This window comes from Danio rerio, chromosome 19 (genome assembly GCF_052040795.2).
Source record: "Danio rerio strain M-AB ecotype USA chromosome 19, GRCz13ab, whole genome shotgun sequence".
Lineage (NCBI taxonomy): Eukaryota > Metazoa > Chordata > Actinopteri > Cypriniformes > Danionidae > Danio > Danio rerio.
Genome location: NC_141039.2, coordinates 19,902,682 through 19,926,729, shown reverse-complemented (window position 1 = coordinate 19,926,729; position 24,048 = coordinate 19,902,682). Strand labels below are relative to the sequence as shown.

At 35.0% G+C, this 24,048-nt stretch overlaps 1 long non-coding RNA gene across 1 annotated transcript in view; it reads left to right on the top strand.

Moving 5' to 3' along the window:
* The first annotated feature begins 15,211 nt into the window (after positions 1 to 15,211).
* The window catches only part of LOC148679786 (uncharacterized), a 35,622-nt gene continuing 26,785 nt past the window's right edge, over positions 15,212 to 24,048 (top strand). The window contains exons 1-3 of the long non-coding RNA XR_015945341.1: positions 15,212 to 15,660; positions 18,825 to 19,381; positions 23,104 to 23,474. This is a non-coding gene — a long non-coding RNA (uncharacterized LOC148679786). The remainder of the gene's footprint in view (positions 15,661 to 18,824; positions 19,382 to 23,103; positions 23,475 to 24,048) is intronic.

Here is a 24,048-nt window from a genome sequence, read left to right as displayed (position 1 = left end):
GACATAGATTTTCACTTGCAACTTGCTTTAACATGTTTAACAGTGCATGAAATGTTGTCTGAAACAAAAAAGAATGATGCATTTTATAGCTGGATCTGGTTTTATTACATTCTGAATTGGACGTTGAAAATGACCTTATCTCAGCCAGCAGAGAGGTCAAATCACAGTAATGCAAACTCAGTCAGAGACATAGATTTTCACTTGCAACTTGCTTTAACATGTTTAACAGTGCATGAAATGTTGTCTAAAACAAAAAAGAATGATGCATTTTATGGCTGGATCTGGTTTTATTACATTCTGAATTGGACGTTGAAAATGAGCTTATCTCAGCCAGCAGAGAGGTCAAATCACAGTAATGCAAACTCAGTCAGAGACATAGATTTTCACTTGCAACTTGCTTTAACATGTTTAACAGTGCATGAAATGTTGTCTAAAACAAAAAAGAATGATGCATTTTATAGCTGGATCAAGTTTTGTAACATTCTTAATTAGACGTTGAAAATGAGCTTATCTCAGCCAGCAGAGAGGTCAAATCACAGTAATGCAAACTCAGTCAGAGACATAGATTTTCACTTGCAACTTGCTTTAACATGTTTAACAGTGCATGAAATGTTGTCTAAAACAAAAAAGAATGATGCATTTTATAGCTGGATCAGAATTTATTACATTCTGAATTGGACGTTGAAAATGAGCTTATCTCAGCCAGCAGAGAGGTCAAATCACAGTAATGCAAACTCAGTCAGAGACATAGATTTTCACTTGCAACTTGCTTTAACATGTTTAACAGTGCATGAAATGTTGTCTAAAACAAAAAAGAATGATGCATTTTATGGCTGGATCTGGTTTTATTACATTCTGAATTGGACGTTGAAAATGAGCTTATCTCAGCCAGCAGAGAGGTCAAATCACAGTAATGCAAACTCAGTCAGAGACATAGATTTTCACTTGCAACTTGCTTTAACATGTTTAACAGTGCATGAAATGTTGTCTAAAACAAAAAAGAATGATGCATTTTATAGCTGGATCAGGTTTTATTACATTCTGAATTGGACGTTGAAAATGAGCTTATCTCAGCCAGCAGATAGGTCAAATCACAGTAATGCAAACTCAGTCAGAGACATAGATTTTCACTTGCAACTTGCTTTAACATGTTTAACAGTGCATGAAATGTTGTCTAAAACAAAAAAGAATGATGCATTTTATGGCTGGATCTGGTTTTATTACATTCTGAATTGGACGTTGAAAATGAGCTTATCTCAGCCAGCAGAGAGGTCAAATCACAGTAATGCAAACTCAGTCAGAGACATAGATTTTCACTTGCAACTTGCTTTAACATGTTTAACAGTGCATGAAATGTTGTCTAAAACAAAAAAGAATGATGCATTTTATGGCTGGATCTGGTTTTATTACATTCTGAATTGGACGTTGAAAATGAGCTTATCTCAGCCAGCAGAGAGGTCAAATCACAGTAATGCAAACTCAGTCAGAGACATAGATTTTCACTTGCAACTTGCTTTAACATGTTTAACAGTGCATGAAATGTTGTCTAAAACAAAAAAGAATGATGCATTTTATGGCTGGATCTGGTTTTATTACATTCTGAATTGGACGTTGAAAATGAGCTTATCTCAGCCAGCAGAGAGGTCAAATCACAGTAATGCAAACTCAGTCAGAGACATAGATTTTCACTTGCAACTTGCTTTAACATGTTTAACAGTGCATGAAATGTTGTCTAAAACAAAAAAGAATGATGCATTTTATAGCTGGATCAGAATTTATTACATTCTGAATTGGACGTTGAAAATGAGCTTATCTCAGCCAGCAGAGAGGTCAAATCACAGTAATGCAAACTCAGTCAGAGACATAGATTTTGACTTGCAACTTGCTTTAACATGTTTAACAGTGCATGAAATGTTGTCTAAAACAAAAAAGAATGATGCATTTTATGGCTGGATCTGGTTTTATTACATTCTGAATTGGACGTTGAAAATGAGCTCATCTCAGCCAGCAGAGAGGTCAAATCACAGTAATGCAAACTCAGTCAGAGACATAGATTTTCACTTGCAACTTGCTTTAACATGTTTAACAGTGCATGAAATATTGTCTAAAACTAAAAAGAATGATGCATTTTATAGCTGGATCAGGTTTTATTATATTCTGAATTGGACGTTGAAAATGAACTTATCTCAGCCAGCAGAGAGGTCAAATCACAGTAATGCAAACTCAGTCAGAGACATAGATTTTCACTTGCAACTTGCTTTAACATGTTTAACAGTGCATGAAATGTTGTCTAAAACAAAAAAGAATGATGCATTTTATAGCTGGATCAGGTTTTATTACATTCTGAATTGGACGTTGAAAATGAGCTTATCTCAGCCAGCAGATAGGTCAAATCACAGTAATGCAAACTCAGTCAGAGACATAGATTTTCACTTGCAACTTGCTTTAACATGTTTAACAGTGCATGAAATGTTGTCTAAAACAAAAAAGAATGATGCATTTTATGGCTGGATCTGGTTTTATTACATTCTGAATTGGACGTTGAAAATGAGCTTATCTCAGCCAGCAGAGAGGTCAAATCACAGTAATGCAAACTCAGTCAGAGACATAGATTTTCACTTGCAACTTGCTTTAACATGTTTAACAGTGCATGAAATGTTGTCTAAAACAAAAAAGAATGATGCATTTTATAGCTGGATCTGGTTTTATTACATTCTGAATTGGACGTTGAAAATGAGCTTATCACAGCCAGCAGAGAGGTCAAATCACAGTAATGCAAACTCAGTCAGAGACATAGATTTTCACTTGCAACTTGCTTTAACATGTTTAACAGTGCATGAAATGTTGTCTGAAACAAAAAAGAATGATGCATTTTATAGCTGGATCTGGTTTTATTACATTCTGAATTGGACGTTGAAAATGAGCTTATCTCAGCCAGCAGAGAGGTCAAATCACAGTAATGCAAACTCAGTCAGAGACATAGATTTTCACTTGCAACTTGCTTTAACATGTTTAACAGTGCATGAAATGTTGTCTAAAACAAAAAAGAATGATGCATTTTATGGCTGGATCTGGTTTTATTACATTCTGAATTGGACGTTGAAAATGAGCTTATCTCAGCCAGCAGAGAGGTCAAATCACAGTAATGCAAACTCAGTCAGAGACATAGATTTTCACTTGCAACTTGCTTTAACATGTTTAACAGTGCATGAAATGTTATCTAAAACAAAAAAGAATGATGCATTTTATGGCTGGATCTGGTTTTATTACTTTCTGAATTGGACGTTGAAAATGAGCTAATCTCAGCCAGCAGAGAGGTCAAATCACAGTAATGCAAACTCAGTCAGAGACATAAATTTTCACTTGCAACTTGCTTTAACATGTTTAACAGTGCATTAAATGTTGTCTAAAACAAAAAAGAATGATGCATTTGATGGCTGGATCTGGTTTTATTACATTCTGAATTGGACGTTGAAAATGAGCTTATCTCAGCCAGCAGATAGGTCAAATCACAGTAATGCAAACTCAGTCAGAGACATAGATTTTCACTTGCAACTTGCTTTAACATGTTTAACAGTGCATGAAATGTTGTCTAAAACAAAAAAGAATGATGCATTTTATGGCTGGATCTGGTTTTATTACATTCTGAATTGGACGTTGAAAATGAGCTTATCTCAGCCAGCAGAGAGGTCAAATTACAGTAATGCAAACTCAGTCAGAGACATAGATTTTCACTTGCAACTTGCTTTAACATGTTTAACAGTGCATGAAATGTTGTCTAAAACAAAAAAGAATGATGCATTTTATGGCTGGATCTGGTTTTATTACATTCTGAATTGGACGTTGAAAATGAGCTTATCTCAGCCAGCAGAGAGGTCAAATCACAGTAATGCAAACTCAGTCAGAGACATAGATTTTCACTTGCAACTTGCTTTAACATGTTTAACAGTGCATGAAATGTTGTCTAAAACAAAAAAGAATGATGCAATTTATAGCTGGATCAGAATTTATTACATTCTGAATTGGACGTTGAAAATGAGCTTATCTCAGCCAGCAGAGAGGTCAAATCACAGTAATGCAAACTCAGTCAGAGACATAGATTTTGACTTGCAACTTGCTTTAACATGTTTAACAGTGCATGAAATGTTGTCTAAAACAAAAAAGAATGATGCATTTTATGGCTGGATCTGGTTTTATTACATTCTGAATTGGACGTTGAAAATGAGCTTATCTCAGCCAGCAGAGAGGTCAAATCACAGTAATGCAAACTCAGTCAGAGACATAGATTTTTACTTGCAACTTGCTTTAACATGTTTAACAGTGCATGAAATGTTGTCTGAAACAAAAAAGAATGATGCATTATATAGCTGGATTTGGTGTTATTACTTTCTGAATTGGACGTTGAAAATGAGCTAATCTCAGCCAGCAGAGAGGTCAAATCACAGTAATGCAAACTCAGTCAGAGACATAAATTTTCACTTGCAACTTGCTTTAACATGTTTAACAGTGCATTAAATGTTGTCTAAAACAAAAAAGAATGATGCATTTGATGGCTGGATCTGGTTTTATTACATTCTGAATTGGACGTTGAAAATGAGCTTATCTCAGCCAGCAGATAGGTCAAATCACAGTAATGCAAACTCAGTCAGAGACATAGATTTTCACTTGCAACTTGCTTTAACATGTTTAACAGTGCATGAAATGTTGTCTAAAACAAAAAAGAATGATGCATTTTATGGCTGGATCTGGTTTTATTACATTCTGAATTGGACGTTGAAAATGAGCTTATCTCAGCCAGCAGAGAGGTCAAATTACAGTAATGCAAACTCAGTCAGAGACATAGATTTTCACTTGCAACTTGCTTTAACATGTTTAACAGTGCATGAAATGTTGTCTAAAACAAAAAAGAATGATGCATTTTATGGCTGGATCTGGTTTTATTACATTCTGAATTGGACGTTGAAAATGAGCTTATCTCAGCCAGCAGAGAGGTCAAATCACAGTAATGCAAACTCAGTCAGAGACATAGATTTTCACTTGCAACTTGCTTTAACATGTTTAACAGTGCATGAAATGTTGTCTAAAACAAAAAAGAATGATGCAATTTATAGCTGGATCAGAATTTATTACATTCTGAATTGGACGTTGAAAATGAGCTTATCTCAGCCAGCAGAGAGGTCAAATCACAGTAATGCAAACTCAGTCAGAGACATAGATTTTGACTTGCAACTTGCTTTAACATGTTTAACAGTGCATGAAATGTTGTCTAAAACAAAAAAGAATGATGCATTTTATGGCTGGATCTGGTTTTATTACATTCTGAATTGGACGTTGAAAATGAGCTTATCTCAGCCAGCAGAGAGGTCAAATCACAGTAATGCAAACTCAGTCAGAGACATAGATTTTTACTTGCAACTTGCTTTAACATGTTTAACAGTGCATGAAATGTTGTCTAAAACAAAAAAGAATGATGCATTTTATGGCTGGATCTGGTTTTATTACATTCTGAATTGGACGTTGAAAATGAGCTTATCTCAGCCAGCAGAGAGGTCAAATCACAGTAATGCAAACTCAGTCAGAGACATAGATTTTCACTTGCAACTTGCTTTAACATGTTTAACAGTGCATGAAATGTTGTCTAAAACAAAAAAGAATGATGCATTTTATAGCTGGATCTGGTTTTATTATATTCTGAATTGGACGTTGAAAATGAGCTTATCTCAGCCAGCAGAGAGGTCAAATCACAGTAATGCAAACTCAGTCAGAGACATAGATTTTCACTTGCAACTTGCTTTAACATGTTTAACAGTGCATTAAATGTTGTCTAAAACAAAAAAGAATGATGCATTTTATGGCTGGATCTGGTTTTATTACATTCTGAATTGGACGTTGAAAATGAGCTTATCTCAGCCAGCAGAGAGGTCAAATCACAGTAATGCAAACTCAGTCAGAGACATAGATTTTCACTTGCAACTTGCTTTAACATGTTTAACAGTGCATGAAATGTTGTCTAAAACAAAAAAGAATGATGCATTTTATAGCTGGATCTGGTTTTATTACATTCTGAATTTGACGTTGAAAATGAGCTTATCTCAGCCAGCAGAGAGGTCAAATCACAGTAATGCAAACTCAGTCAGAGACATAGATTTTCACTTGCAACTTGCTTTAACATGTTTAACAGTGCATGAAATGTTGTCTAAAACAAAAAAGAATGATGCATTTTATGGCTGGATCTGGTTTTATTACATTCTGAATTGGACGTTGAAAATGAGCTTATCTCAGCCAGCAGAGAGGTCAAATCACAGTAATGCAAACTCAGTCAGAGACATAGATTTTCACTTGCAACTTGCTTTAACATGTTTAACAGTGCATGAAATGTTGTCTAAAACAAAAAAGAATGATGCATTTTATAGCTGGATCAGGTTTTATTACATTCTGAATTGGACGTTGAAAATGAGCTTATCTCAGCCAGCAGAGAGGTCAAATCACAGTAATGCAAACTCAGTCAGAGACATAGATTTTCACTTGCAACTTGCTTTAACATGTTTAACAGTGCATGAAATGTTGTCTAAAACAAAAAAGAATGATGCATTTTATGGCTGGATCTGGTTTTATTACATTCTGAATTGGACGTTGAAAATGAGCTTATCTCAGCCAGCAGAGAGGTCAAATCACAGTAATGCAAACTCAGTCAGAGACATAGATTTTCACTTGCAACTTGCTTTAACATGTTTAACAGTGCATGAAATGTTGTCTAAAACAAAAAAGAATGATGCATTTTATAGCTGGATCAGGTTTTATTACATTCTGAATTGAACGTTGAAAATGAGCTTATCTCAGCCAGCAGAGAGGTCAAATCACAGTAATGCAAACTCAGTCAGAGACATAGATTTTCACTTGCAACTCGCTTTAACATGTTTAACAGTGCATGAAATGTTGTCTAAAACAAAAAAGAATGATGCATTTTATGGCTGGATCTGGTTTTATTACATTCTGAATTGGACGTTGAAAATGAGCTTATCTCAGCCAGCAGAGAGGTCAAATCACAGTAATGCAAACTCAGTCAGAGACATAGATTTTCACTTGCAACTTGCTTTAACATGTTTAACAGTGCATGAAATGTTGTCTAAAACAAAAAAGAATGATGCATTTTATGGCTGGATCTGGTTTTATTACATTCTGAATTGGACGTTGAAAATGAGCTTATCTCAGCCAGCAGAGAGGTCAAATCACAGTAATGCAAACTCAGTCAGAGACATAGATTTTCACTTGCAACTTGCTTTAACATGTTTAACAGTGCATGAAATGTTGTCTAAAACAAAAAAGAATGATGCATTTTATGGCTGGATCTGGTTTTATTACATTCTGAATTGGACGTTGAAAATGAGCTTATCTCAGCCAGCAGAGAGGTCAAATCACAGTAATGCAAACTCAGTCAGAGACATAGATTTTCACTTGCAACTTGCTTTAACATGTTTAACAGTGCATGAAATGTTGTCTAAAACAAAAAAGAATGATGCATTTTATAGCTGGATCTGGTTTTATTACATTCTGAATTGGACGTTGAAAATGAGCTTATCTCAGCCAGCAGAGAGGTCAAATCACAGTAATGCAAACTCAGTCAGAGACATAGATTTTCACTTGCAACTTGCTTTAACATGTTTAACAGTGCATGAAATGTTGTCTGAAACAAAAAAGAATGATGCATTATATAGCTGGATTTGGTGTTATTACATTCTGAATTGGACGTTGAAAATGAGCTTATCTCAGCCAGCAGAGAGGTCAAATCACAGTAATGCAAACTCAGTCAGAGACATAGATTTTCACTTGCTACTTGCTTTAACATGTTTAACAGTGCATGAAATGTTGTCTAAAACAAAAAAGAATGATGCATTTTATGGCTGGATCTGGTTTTATTACATTCTGAATTGGACGTTGAAAATGAGCTTATCTCAGCCAGCAGAGAGGTCAAATCACAGTAATGCAAACTCAGTCAGAGACATAGATTTTCACTTGCAACTTGCTTTAACATGTTTAACAGTGCATAAAATGTTGTCTGAAACAAAAAAGAATGATGCATTATATAGCTGGATTTGGTGTTATTACATTCTGAATTGGACGTTGAAAATGAGCTTATCTCAGCCAGCAGAGAGGTCAAATCACAGTAATGCAAACTCAGTCAGAGACATAGATTTTCACTTGCAACTTGCTTTAACATGTTTAACAGTGCATAAAATGTTGTCTAAAACAAAAAAGAATGATGCATTTTATGGCTGGATCTGGTTTTATTACATTCTGAATTGGACGTTGAAAATGAGCTTATCTCAGCCAGCAGAGAGGTCAAATCACAGTAATGCAAACTCAGTCAGAGACATAGATTTTCACTTGCAACTTGCTTTAACATGTTTAACAGTGCATGAAATGTTGTCTAAAACAAAAAAGAATGATGCATTTTATAGATGGATCTGGTTTTATTACATTCTGAATTGGACGTTGAAAATGAGCTTATCTCAGCCAGCAGAGAGGTCAAATCACAGTAATGCAAACTCAGTCAGAGACATAGATTTTCACTTGCAACTTGCTTTAACATGTTTAACAGTGCATGAAATGTTGTCTACAACAAAAAAGAATGATTCATTTTATAGCTGGATCAAGTTTTATTACATTCTGAATTGGACGTTGAAAATGAGCTTATCTCAGCCAGCAGAGAGGTCAAATCACAGTAATGCAAACTCAGTCAGAGACATAGATTTTCACTTGCAACTTGCTTTAACATGTTTAACAGTGCATGAAATGTTGTCTAAAACAAAAAAGAATGATGCATTTTATGGCTGGATCTGGTTTTATTACATTCTGAATTGGACGTTGAAAATGAGCTTATCTCAGCCAGCAGAGAGGTCAAATCACAGTAATGCAAACTCAGTCAGAGACAGATTTTCACTTGCAACTTGCTTTAACATGTTTAACAGTGCATGAAATGTTGTCTAAAACAAAAAAGAATGATGCATTTTATAGCTGGATCAGGTTTTATTACATTCTGAATTGGACGTTGAAAATGAGCTTATCTCAGCCAGCAGAGAGGTCAAATCACAGTAATGCAAACTCAGTCAGAGACATAGATTTTCACTTGCAACTTGCTTTAACATGTTTAACAGTGCATGAAATGTTGTCTGAAACAAAAAAGAATGATGCATTTTATAGCTGGATCACGTTTTATTACATTCTGAATTGGACGTTGAAAATGAGCTTATCTCAGCCAGCAGAGAGGTCAAATCACAGTAATGCAAACTCAGTCAGAGACATGGATTTTCACTTGCAACTTGCTTTAACATGTTTAACAGTGCATGAAATGTTGTCTAAAACAAAAAAGAATGATGCATTTTATGGCTGGATCTGGTTTTATTACATTCTGAATTGGACGTTGAAAATGAGCTTATCTCAGCCAGCAGAGAGGTCAAATCACAGTAATGCAAACTCAGTCAGAGACATAGATTTTCACTTGCAACTTGCTTTAACATGTTTAACAGTGCATGAAATGTTGTCTAAAACAAAAAAGAATGATGCATTTTATGGCTGGATCTGGTTTTATTACATTCTGAATTGGACGTTGAAAATGAGCTTATCTCAGCCAGCAGAGAGGTCAAATCACAGTAATGCAAACTCAGTCAGAGACATAGATTTTCACTTGCAACTTGCTTTAACATGTTTAACAGTGCATGAAATGTTGTCTAAAACAAAAAAGAATGATGCATTTTATAGCTGGATCTGGTTTTATTACATTCTGAATTGGACGTTGAAAATGAGCTTATCTCAGCCAGCAGAGAGGTCAAATCACAGTAATGCAAACTCAGTCAGAGACATAGATTTTCACTTGCAACTTGCTTTAACATGTTTAACAGTGCATGAAATGTTGTCTGAAACAAAAAAGAATGATGCATTATATAGCTGGATTTGGTGTTATTACATTCTGAATTGGACGTTGAAAATGAGCTTATCTCAGCCAGCAGAGAGGTCAAATCACAGTAATGCAAACTCAGTCAGAGACATAGATTTTCACTTGCAACTTGCTTTAACATGTTTAACAGTGCATGAAATGTTGTCTAAAACAAAAAAGAATGATGCATTTTATGGCTGGATCTGGTTTTATTACATTCTGAATTGGACGTTGAAAATGAGCTTATCTCAGCCAGCAGAGAGGTCAAATCACAGTAATGCAAACTCAGTCAGAGACATAGATTTTCACTTGCAACTTGCTTTAACATGTTTAACAGTGCATGAAATGTTGTCTGAAACAAAAAAGAATGATGCATTATATAGCTGGATTTGGTGTTATTACATTCTGAATTGGACGTTGAAAATGAGCTTATCTCAGCCAGCAGAGAGGTCAAATCACAGTAATGCAAACTCAGTCAGAGACATAGATTTTCACTTGCAACTTGCTTTAACATGTTTAACAGTGCATGAAATGTTGTCTAAAACAAAAAAGAATGATGCATTTTATGGCTGGATCTGGTTTTATTACATTCTGAATTGGACGTTGAAAATGAGCTTATCTCAGCCAGCAGAGAGGTCAAATCACAGTAATGCAAACTCAGTCAGAGACATAGATTTTCACTTGCAACTTGCTTTAACATGTTTAACAGTGCATGAAATGTTGTCTAAAACAAAAAAGAATGATGCATTTTATAGATGGATCTGGTTTTATTACATTCTGAATTGGACGTTGAAAATGAGCTTATCTCAGCCAGCAGAGAGGTCAAATCACAGTAATGCAAACTCAGTCAGAGACATAGATTTTCACTTGCAACTTGCTTTAACATGTTTAACAGTGCATGAAATGTTGTCTACAACAAAAAAGAATGATTCATTTTATAGCTGGATCACGTTTTATTACATTCTGAATTGGACGTTGAAAATGAGCTTATCTCAGCCAGCAGAGAGGTCAAATCACAGTAATGCAAACTCAGTCAGAGACATAGATTTTCACTTGCAACTTGCTTTAACATGTTTAACAGTGCATGAAATGTTGTCTAAAACAAAAAAGAATGATGCATTTTATAGCTGGATCTGGTTTTATTACATTCTGAATTGGACGTTGAAAATGAGCTTATCTCAGCCAGCAGAGAGGTCAAATCACAGTAATGCAAACTCAGTCAGAGACATAGATTTTCACTTGCAACTTGCTTTAACATGTTTAACAGTGCATGAAATGTTGTCTGAAACAAAAAAGAATGATGCATTATATAGCTGGATTTGGTGTTATTACATTCTGAATTGGACGTTGAAAATGAGCTTATCTCAGCCAGCAGAGAGGTCAAATCACAGTAATGCAAACTCAGTCAGAGACATAGATTTTCACTTGCTACTTGCTTTAACATGTTTAACAGTGCATGAAATGTTGTCTAAAACAAAAAAGAATGATGCATTTTATGGCTGGATCTGGTTTTATTACATTCTGAATTGGACGTTGAAAATGAGCTTATCTCAGCCAGCAGAGAGGTCAAATCACAGTAATGCAAACTCAGTCAGAGACATAGATTTTCACTTGCAACTTGCTTTAACATGTTTAACAGTGCATAAAATGTTGTCTGAAACAAAAAAGAATGATGCATTATATAGCTGGATTTGGTGTTATTACATTCTGAATTGGACGTTGAAAATGAGCTTATCTCAGCCAGCAGAGAGGTCAAATCACAGTAATGCAAACTCAGTCAGAGACATAGATTTTCACTTGCAACTTGCTTTAACATGTTTAACAGTGCATGAAATGTTGTCTAAAACAAAAAAGAATGATGCATTTTATGGCTGGATCTGGTTTTATTACATTCTGAATTGGACGTTGAAAATGAGCTTATCTCAGCCAGCAGAGAGGTCAAATCACAGTAATGCAAACTCAGTCAGAGACATAGATTTTCACTTGCAACTTGCTTTAACATGTTTAACAGTGCATGAAATGTTGTCTAAAACAAAAAAGAATGATGCATTTTATAGATGGATCTGGTTTTATTACATTCTGAATTGGACGTTGAAAATGAGCTTATCTCAGCCAGCAGAGAGGTCAAATCACAGTAATGCAAACTCAGTCAGAGACATAGATTTTCACTTGCAACTTGCTTTAACATGTTTAACAGTGCATGAAATGTTGTCTACAACAAAAAAGAATGATTCATTTTATAGCTGGATCAAGTTTTATTACATTCTGAATTGGACGTTGAAAATGAGCTTATCTCAGCCAGCAGAGAGGTCAAATCACAGTAATGCAAACTCAGTCAGAGACATAGATTTTCACTTGCAACTTGCTTTAACATGTTTAACAGTGCATGAAATGTTGTCTAAAACAAAAAAGAATGATGCATTTTATGGCTGGATCTGGTTTTATTACATTCTGAATTGGACGTTGAAAATGAGCTTATCTCAGCCAGCAGAGAGGTCAAATCACAGTAATGCAAACTCAGTCAGAGACAGATTTTCACTTGCAACTTGCTTTAACATGTTTAACAGTGCATGAAATGTTGTCTAAAACAAAAAAGAATGATGCATTTTATAGCTGGATCAGGTTTTATTACATTCTGAATTGGACGTTGAAAATGAGCTTATCTCAGCCAGCAGAGAGGTCAAATCACAGTAATGCAAACTCAGTCAGAGACATAGATTTTCACTTGCAACTTGCTTTAACATGTTTAACAGTGCATGAAATGTTGTCTGAAACAAAAAAGAATGATGCATTTTATAGCTGGATCACGTTTTATTACATTCTGAATTGGACGTTGAAAATGAGCTTATCTCAGCCAGCAGAGAGGTCAAATCACAGTAATGCAAACTCAGTCAGAGACATAGATTTTCACTTGCAACTTGCTTTAACATGTTTAACAGTGCATGAAATGTTGTCTAAAACAAAAAAGAATGATGCATTTTATGGCTGGATCTGGTTTTATTACATTCTGAATTGGACGTTGAAAATGAGCTTATCTCAGCCAGCAGAGAGGTCAAATCACAGTAATGCAAACTCAGTCAGAGACATAGATTTTCACTTGCAACTTGCTTTAACATGTTTAACAGTGCATGAAATGTTGTCTAAAACAAAAAAGAATGATGCATTTTATGGCTGGATCTGGTTTTATTACATTCTTAATTGGACGTTGAAAATGAGCTTATCTCAGCCAGCAGAGAGGTCAAATCACAGTAATGCAAACTCAGTCAGAGACATAGATTTTCACTTGCAACTTGCTTTAACATGTTTAACAGTGCATGAAATGTTGTCTAAAACAAAAAAGAATGATGCATTTTATGGCTGGATCTGGTTTTATTACATTCTGAATTGGACGTTGAAAATGAGCTTATCTCAGCCAGCAGAGAGGTCAAATCACAGTAATGCAAACTCAGTCAGAGACATAGATTTTCACTTGCAACTTGCTTTAACATGTTTAACAGTGCATGAAATGTTGTCTAAAACAAAAAAGAATGATGCATTTAATAGCTGGATCAGATTTTATTACATTCTGAATTGGACGTTGAAAATGAGCTTATCTCAGCCAGCAGAGAGGTCAAATCACAGTAATGCAAACTCAGTCAGAGACATAGATTTTCACTTGCAACTTGCTTTAACATGTTTAACAGTGCATGAAATGTTGTCTAAAACAAAAAAGAATGATGCATTTTATAGATGGATCTGGTTTTATTACATTCTGAATTGGACGTTGAAAATGAGCTTATCTCAGCCAGCAGAGAGGTCAAATCACAGTAATGCAAACTCAGTCAGAGACATAGATTTTCACTTGCAACTTGCTTTAACATGTTTAACAGTGCATGAAATGTTGTCTAAAACAAAAAAGAATGATGCATTTTATAGCTGGATCTGGTTTTATTACATTCTGAATTGGACGTTGAAAATGAGCTTATCTCAGCCAGCAGAGAGGTCAAATCACAGTAATGCAAACTCAGTCAGAGACATAGATTTTCACTTGCAACTTGCTTTAACATGTTTAACAGTGCATGAAATGTTGTCTGAAACAAAAAAGAATGATGCATTATATAGCTGGATTTGGTGTTATTACATTCTGAATTGGACGTTGAAAATGAGCTTATCTCAGCCAGCAGAGAGGTCAAATCACAGTAATGCAAACTCAGTCAGAGACATAGATTTTCACTTGCTACTTGCTTTAACATGTTTAACAGTGCATGAAATGTTGTCTAAAACAAAAAAGAATGATGCATTTTATGGCTGGATCTGGTTTTATTACATTCTGAATTGGACGTTGAAAATGAGCTTATCTCAGCCAGCAGAGAGGTCAAATCACAGTAATGCAAACTCAGTCAGAGACATAGATTTTCACTTGCAACTTGCTTTAACATGTTTAACAGTGCATAAAATGTTGTCTGAAACAAAAAAGAATGATGCATTATATAGCTGGATTTGGTGTTATTACATTCTGAATTGGACGTTGAAAATGAGCTTATCTCAGCCAGCAGAGAGGTCAAATCACAGTAATGCAAACTCAGTCAGAGACATAGATTTTCACTTGCAACTTGCTTTAACATGTTTAACAGTGCATGAAATGTTGTCTAAAACAAAAAAGAATGATGCATTTTATGGCTGGATCTGGTTTTATTACATTCTGAATTGGACGTTGAAAATGAGCTTATCTCAGCCAGCAGAGAGGTCAAATCACAGTAATGCAAACTCAGTCAGAGACATAGATTTTCACTTGCAACTTGCTTTAACATGTTTAACAGTGCATGAAATGTTGTCTAAAACAAAAAAGAATGATGCATTTTATAGATGGATCTGGTTTTATTACATTCTGAATTGGACGTTGAAAATGAGCTTATCTCAGCCAGCAGAGAGGTCAAATCACAGTAATGCAAACTCAGTCAGAGACATAGATTTTCACTTGCAACTTGCTTTAACATGTTTAACAGTGCATGAAATGTTGTCTACAACAAAAAAGAATGATTCATTTTATAGCTGGATCAAGTTTTATTACATTCTGAATTGGACGTTGAAAATGAGCTTATCTCAGCCAGCAGAGAGGTCAAATCACAGTAATGCAAACTCAGTCAGAGACATAGATTTTCACTTGCAACTTGCTTTAACATGTTTAACAGTGCATGAAATGTTGTCTAAAACAAAAAAGAATGATGCATTTTATGGCTGGATCTGGTTTTATTACATTCTGAATTGGACGTTGAAAATGAGCTTATCTCAGCCAGCAGAGAGGTCAAATCACAGTAATGCAAACTCAGTCAGAGACAGATTTTCACTTGCAACTTGCTTTAACATGTTTAACAGTGCATGAAATGTTGTCTAAAACAAAAAAGAATGATGCATTTTATAGCTGGATCAGGTTTTATTACATTCTGAATTGGACGTTGAAAATGAGCTTATCTCAGCCAGCAGAGAGGTCAAATCACAGTAATGCAAACTCAGTCAGAGACATAGATTTTCACTTGCAACTTGCTTTAACATGTTTAACAGTGCATGAAATGTTGTCTGAAACAAAAAAGAATGATGCATTTTATAGCTGGATCACGTTTTATTACATTCTGAATTGGACGTTGAAAATGAGCTTATCTCAGCCAGCAGAGAGGTCAAATCACAGTAATGCAAACTCAGTCAGAGACATAGATTTTCACTTGCAACTTGCTTTAACATGTTTAACAGTGCATGAAATGTTGTCTAAAACAAAAAAGAATGATGCATTTTATGGCTGGATCTGGTTTTATTACATTCTGAATTGGACGTTGAAAATGAGCTTATCTCAGCCAGCAGAGAGGTCAAATCACAGTAATGCAAACTCAGTCAGAGACATAGATTTTCACTTGCAACTTGCTTTAACATGTTTAACAGTGCATGAAATGTTGTCTAAAACAAAAAAGAATGATGCATTTTATGGCTGGATCTGGTTTTATTACATTCTTAATTGGACGTTGAAAATGAGCTTATCTCAGCCAGCAGAAAGGTCAAATCACAGTAATGCAAACTCAGTCAGAGACATAGATTTTCACTTGCAACTTGCTTTAACATGTTTAACAGTGCATGAAATGTTGTCTAAAACAAAAAAGAATGATGCATTTTATGGCTGGATCTGGTTTTATTACATTCTGAATTGGACGTTGAAAATGAGCTTATCTCAGCCAGCAGAGAGGTCAAATCACAGTAATGCAAACTCAGTCAGAGACATAGATTTTCACTTGCAACTTGCTTTAACATGTTTAACAGTGCATGAAATGTTGTCTAAAACAAAAAAGAATGATGCATTTAATAGCTGGATCAGATTTTATTACATTCTGAATTGGACGTTGAAAATGAGCTTATCTCAGCCAGCAGAGAGGTCAAATCACAGTAATGCAAACTCAGTCAGAGACATAGATTTTCACTTGCAACTTGCTTTAACATGTTTAACAGTGCATGAAATGTTGTCTAAAACAAAAAAGAATGATGCATTTTATAGATGGATCTGGTTTTATTACATTCTGAATTGGACGTTGAAAATGAGCTTATCTCAGCCAGCAGAGAGGTCAAATCACAGTAATGCAAACTCAGTCAGAGACATAGATTTTCACTTGCAACTTGCTTTAACATGTTTAACAGTGCATGAAATGTTGTCTAAAACAAAAAAGAATGATGCATTTTATAGATGGATCTGGTTTTATTACATTCTGAATTGGACGTTGAAAATGAGCTTATCTCAGCCAGCAGAGAGGTCAAATCACAGTAATGCAAACTCAGTCATAGACATAGATTTTCACTTGCAACTTGCTTTAACATGTTTAACAGTGCATGAAATGTTGTCTAAAACAAAAAAAGAATGATGCATTTTATAGCTGGATCTGGTTTTATTACATTCTGAATTGGACGTTGAAAATGAGCTTATCTCAGCCAGCAGAGAGGTCAAATCACAGTAATGCAAACTCAGTCAGAGACATAGATTTTCACTTGCAACTTGCTTTAACATGTTTAACAGTGCATGAAATGTTGTCTATAACAAAAAAGAATGATGCATTTTATGGCTGGATCTGGTTTTATTACATTCTGAATTGGACGTTGAAAATGAGCTTATCTCAGCCAGCAGAGAGGTCAAATCACAGTAATGCAAACTCAGTCAGAGACATAGATTTTCACTTGCAACTTGCTTTAACATGTTTAACAGTGTATGAAATGTTGTCTAAAACAAAAAAGAATGATGCATTTTATGGCTGGATCTGGTTTTATTACATTCTGATATGAACGTTGAAAATGAGCTTATCTCAGCCAGCACAGAGGTCAAATCACAGTAATGCAAACTCAGTCAGAGACATAGATTTTCACTTGCAACTTGCTTTAACATGTTTAACAGTGCATGAAATGTTGTCTAAAACAAAAAAGAATGATGCATTTTATAGCTGGATCAGGTTTTATTACATTCTGAATTGGACGTTGAAAATGAGCTTATCTCAGCCAGCAGAGAGGTCAAATCACAGTAATGCAAACTCAGTCAGAGACATAGATTTTCACTTGCAACTTGCTTTAACATGTTTAACAGTGCATGAAATGTTGTCTAAAACAAAAAAGAATGATGCATTTTATGGCTGGATCTGGTTTTATTACATTCTGAATTGGACGTTGAAAATGAGCTTATCTCAGCCAGCAGAGAGGTCAAATCACAGTAATGCAAACTCAGTCAGAGACATAGATTTTCACTTGCAACTTGCTTTAACATGTTTAACAGTGTATGAAATGTTGTCTAAAACAAAAAAGAATGATGCATTTTATGGCTGGATCTGGTTTTATTACATTCTGATATGAACGTTGAAAATGAGCTTATCTCAGCCAGCACAGAGGTCAAATCACAGTAATGCAAACTCAGTCAGAGACATAGATTTTCACTTGCAACTTGCTTTAACATGTTTAACAGTGCATGAAATGTTGTCTAAAACAAAAAAGAATGATGCATTTTATAGCTGGATCAGATTTTATTACATTCTGAATTGGACGTTGAAAATGAGCTTATCTCAGCCAGCAGAGAGGTCAAATCACAGTAATGCAAACTCAGTCAGAGACATAGATTTTCACTTGCAACTTGCTTTAACATGTTTAACAGTGCATGAAATGTTGTCTAAAACAAAAAAGAATGATGCATTTTATGGCTGGATCTGGTTTTATTACATTCTGATATGAACGTTGAAAATGAGCTTATCTCAGCCAGCACAGAGGTCAAATCACAGTAATGCAAACTCAGTCAGAGACATAGATTTTCACTTGCAACTTGCTTTAACATGTTTAACAGTGCATGAAATGTTGTCTAAAACAAAAAAGAATGATGCATTTTATAGCTGGATCAGGTTTTATTACATTCTGAATTGGACGTTGAAAATGAGCTTATCTCAGCCAGCAGAGAGGTCAAATCACAGTAATGCAAACTCAGTCAGAGACATAGATTTTCACTTGCAACTTGCTTTAACATGTTTAACAGTGCATGAAATGTTGTCTGAAACAAAAAAGAATGATGCATTATATAGCTGGATTTGGTGTTATTACATTCTGAATTGGACGTTGAAAATGAGCTTATCTCAGCCAGCAGAGAGGTCAAATCACAGTAATGCAAACTCAGTCAGAGACATAGATTTTCACTTGCAACTTGCTTTAACATGTTTAACAGTGCATGAAATGTTGTCTAAAACAAAAAAGGATGATGCATTTTATGGCTGGATCAAGTTTTATTACATTCTGAATTGGACGTTGAAAATGAGCTTATCTCAGCCAGCAGAGAGGTCAAATCACAGTAATGCAAACTCAGTCAGAGACATAGATTTTCACTTGCAACTTGCTTTAACATGTTTAACAGTGCATGAAATGTTGTCTGAAACAAAAAAGAATGATGCATTATATAGCTGGATTTGGTGTTATTACATTCTGAATTGGACGTTGAAAATGAGCTTATCTCAGCCAGCAGAGAGGTCAAATCACAGTAATGCAAACTCAGTCAGAGACATAGATTTTCACTTGCAACTTGCTTTAACATGTTTAACAGTGCATGAAATGTTGTCTAAAACAAAAAAGAATGATGCATTTTATGGCTGGATCTGGTTTTATTACATTCTGAATTGGACGTTGAAAATGAGCTTATCTCAGCCAGCAGAGAGGTCAAATCACAGTAATGCAAACTCAGTCAGAGACATAGATTTTCACTTGCAACTTGCTTTAACATGTTTAACAGTGCATGAAATGTTGTCTACAACAAAAAAGAATGATTCATTTTATAGCTGGATCAAGTTTTATTACATTCTGAATTGGACGTTGAAAATGAGCTTATCTCAGCCAGCAGAGAGGTCAAATCACAGTAATGCAAACTCAGTCAGAGACATAGATTTTCACTTGCAACTTGCTTTAACATGTTTAACAGTGCATGAAATGTTGTCTATAACAAAAAAGAATGATGCATTTTATGGCTGGATCTGGTTTTATTACATTCTGAATTGGACGTTGAAAATGAGCTTATCTCAGCCAGCAGAGAGGTCAAATCACAGTAATGCAAACTCAGTCAGAGACATAGATTTTCACTTGCAATTTGCTTTAACATGTTTAACAGTGTATGAAATGTTGTCTAAAACAAAAAAGAATGATGCATTTTATGGCTGGATCTGGTTTTATTACATTCTGATATGAACGTTGAAAATGAGCTTATCTCAGCCAGCGCAGAGGTCAAATCACAGTAATGCAAACTCAGTCAGAGACATAGATTTTCACTTGCAACTTGCTTTAACATGTTTAACAGTGCATGAAATGTTGTCTAAAACAAAAAAGAATGATGCATTTTATAGCTGGATCAGGTTTTATTACATTCTGAATTGGACGTTGAAAATGAGCTTATCTCAGCCAGCAGAGAGGTCAAATCACAATAATGCAAACTCAGTCGGAGACATAGATTTTCACTTGCAACTAGCTTTAACATGTTTAACAGTGCATGAAATGTTGTCTAAAACAAAAAAGAATGATGCATTTTATGGCTGGATCTGGTTTTATTACATTCTGAATTGGACGTTGAAAATGAGCTTATCTCAGCCAGCAGAGAGGTCAAATCACAGTAATGCAAACTCAGTCAGAGACATAGATTTTCACTTGCAACTTGCTTTAACATGTTTAACAGTGTATGAAATGTTGTCTAAAACAAAAAAGAATGATGCATTTTATGGCTGGATCTGGTTTTATTACATTCTGATATGAACGTTGAAAATGAGCTTATCTCAGCCAGCACAGAGGTCAAATCACAGTAATGCAAACTCAGTCAGAGACATAGATTTTCACTTGCAACTTGCTTTAACATGTTTAACAGTGCATGAAATGTTGTCTAAAACAAAAAAGAATGATGCATTTTATAGCTGGATCAGGTTTTATTACATTCTGAATTGGACGTTGAAAATGAGCTTATCTCAGCCAGCAGAGAGGTCAAATCACAGTAATGCAAACTCAGTCAGAGACATAGATTTTCACTTGCAACTTGCTTTAACATGTTTAACAGTGCATGAAATGTTGTCTAAAACAAAAAAGAATGATGCATTTTATGGCTGGATCTGGTTTTATTACATTCTGATATGAACGTTGAAAATGAGCTTATCTCAGCCAGCACAGAGGTCAAATCACAGTAATGCAAACTCAGTCAGAGACATAGATTTTCACTTGCAACTTGCTTTAACATGTTTAACAGTGCATGAAATGTTGTCTAAAACAAAAAAGAATGATGCATTTTATGGCTGGATCAGGTTTTATTACATTCTGAATTGGACGTTGAAAATGAGCTTATCTCAGCCAGCAGAGAGGTCAAATCACAGTAATGCAAACTCAGTCAGAGACATAGATTTTCACTTGCAACTTGCTTTAACATGTTTAACAGTGCATGAAATGTTGTCTAAAACAAAAAAGAATGATGCATTTTATAGCTGGATCTGGTTTTATTACATTCTGAATTGGACGTTGAAAATGAGCTTATCTCAGCCAGCAGAGAGGTCAAATCACAGTAATGCAAACTCAGTCAGAGACATAGATTTTCACTTGCAACTTGCTTTAACATGTTTAACAGTGCATGAAATGTTGTCTAAAACAAAAAAGAATGATGCATTTTATGGCTGGATCTGGTTTTATTACATTCTGAATTGGACGTTGAAAATGAGCTTATCTCAGCCAGCAGAGAGGTCAAATCACAGTAATGCAAACTCAGTCAGAGACATAGATTTTCACTTGCAACTTGCTTTAACATGTTTAACAGTGCATGAAATGTTGTCTAAAACAAAAAAGAATGATGCATTTTATGGCTGGATCTGGTTTTATTACATTCTGAATTGGACGTTGAAAATGAGCTTATCTCAGCCAGCAGAGAGGTCAAATCACAGTAATGCAAACTCAGTCAGAGACATAGATTTTCACTTGCAACTTGCTTTAACATGTTTAACTGTGTATGAAATGTTGTCTAAAACAAAAAAAAAATGATGCATTTTATGGCTGGATCTGGTTTTATTACATTCTGATATGAACGTTGAAAATGAGCTTATCTCAGCCAGCACAGAGGTCAAATCACAGTAATGCAAACTCAGTCAGAGACATAGATTTTCACTTGCAACTTGCTTTAACATGTTTAACAGTGTATGAAATGTTGTCTAAAACAAAAAAGAATGATGCATTTTATAGCTGGATCAGGTTTTATTACATTCTGAATTGGACGTTGAAAATGAGCTTATCTCAGCCAGCAGAGAGGTCAAACCACAGTAATGCAAACTCAGTCAGAGACATAGATTTTCACTTGCAACTTGCTTTAACATGTTTAACAGTGCATGAAATGTTGTCTAAAACAAAAAAGAATGATGCATTTTATGGCTGGATCTGGTTTTATTACATTCTGATATGAACGTTGAAAATGAGCTTATCTCAGCCAGCACAGAGGTCAAATCACAGTAATGCAAACTCAGTCAGAGACATAGATTTTCACTTGCAACTTGCTTTAACATGTTTAACAGTGCATGAAATGTTGTCTGAAACAAAAAAGAATGATGCATTTTATGGCTGGATCTGGTTTTATTACATTCTGAATTGGACGTTGAAAATGAGCTTATCTCAGCCAGCAGAGAGGTCAAATCACAGTAATGCAAACTCAGTCAGAGACATAGATTTTCACTTGCAACTTGCTTTAACATGTTTAACAGTGCATGAAATGTTGTCTGAAACAAAAAAGAATGATGCATTTTATAGCTGGATCTGGTTTTATTACATTCTGAATTGGACGTTGAAAATGAGCTTATCTCAGCCAGCAGAGAGGTCAAATCACAGTAATGCAAACTCAGTCAGAGACATAGATTTTCACTTGCAACTTGCTTTAACATGTTTAACAGTGCATGAAATGTTGTCTAAAACAAAAAAGAATGATGCATTTTATAGCTGGATCAGGTTTTATTACATTCTGAATTGGACGTTGAAAATGAGCTTATCTCAGCCAGCAGAGAGGTCAAATCACAGTAATGCAAACTCAGTCAGAGACATAGATTTTCACTTGCAACTTGCTTTAACATGTTTAACAGTGCATGAAATGTTGTCTAAAACAAAAAAGAATGATGCATTTTATAGCTGGATCAGGTTTTATTACATTCTGAATTGGACGTTGAAAATGAGCTTATCTCAGCCAGCAGAGAGGTCAAATCACAGTAATGCAAACTCAGTCAGAGACATAGATTTTCACTTGCAACTTGCTTTAACATGTTTAACAGTGCATGAAATGTTGTCTGAAACAAAAAAGAATGATGCATTATATAGCTGGATTTGGTGTTATTACATTCTGAATTGGACGTTGAAAATGAGCTTATCTCAGCCAGCAGAGAGGTCAAATCACAGTAATGCAAACTCAGTCAGAGACATAGATTTTCACTTGCAACTTGCTTTAACATGTTTAACAGTGCATGAAATGTTGTCTAAAACAAAAAAGGATGATGCATTTTATGGCTGGATCTGGTTTTATTACATTTTGAATTGGACGTTGAAAATGAGCTTATCTCAGCCAGCAGAGAGGTCAAATCACAGTAATGCAAACTCAGTCAGAGACATAGATTTTCACTTGCAACTTGCTTTAACATGTTTAACAGTGCATGAAATGTTGTCTGAAACAAAAAAGAATGATGCATTATATAGCTGGATTTGGTGTTATTACATTCTGAATTGGACGTTGAAAATGAGCTTATCTCAGCCAGCAGAGAGGTCAAATCACAGTAATGCAAACTCAGTCAGAGACATAGATTTTCACTTGCAACTTGCTTTAACATGTTTAACAGTGCATGAAATGTTGTCTAAAACAAAAAAGAATGATGCATTTTATGGCTGGATCTGGTTTTATTACATTCTGAATTGGACGTTGAAAATGAGCTTATCTCAGCCAGCAGAGAGGTCAAATCACAGTAATGCAAACTCAGTCAGAGACATAGATTTTCACTTGCAACTTGCTTTAACATGTTTAACAGTGCATGAAATGTTGTCTACAACAAAAAAGAATGATTCATTTTATAGCTGGATCAAGTTTTATTACATTCTGAATTGGACGTTGAAAATGAGCTTATCTCAGCCAGCAGAGAGGTCAAATCACAGTAATGCAAACTCAGTCAGAGACATAGATTTTCACTTGCAACTTGCTTTAACATGTTTAACAGTGCATGAAATGTTGTCTATAACAAAAAAGAATGATGCATTTTATGGCTGGATCTGGTTTTATTACATTCTAAATTGGACGTTGAAAATGAGCTTATCTCAGCCAGCAGAGAGGTCAAATCACAGTAATGCAAACTCAGTCAGAGACATAGATTTTCACTTGCAACTTGCTTTAACATGTTTAACAGTGTATGAAATGTTGTCTAAAACAAAAAAGAATGATGCATTTTATGGCTGGATCTGGTTTTATTACATTCTGATATGAACGTTGAAAATGAGCTTATCTCAGCCAGCACAGAGGTCAAATCACAGTAATGCAAACTCAGTCAGAGACATAGATTTTCACTTGCAACTTGCTTTAACATGTTTAACAGTGCATGAAATGTTGT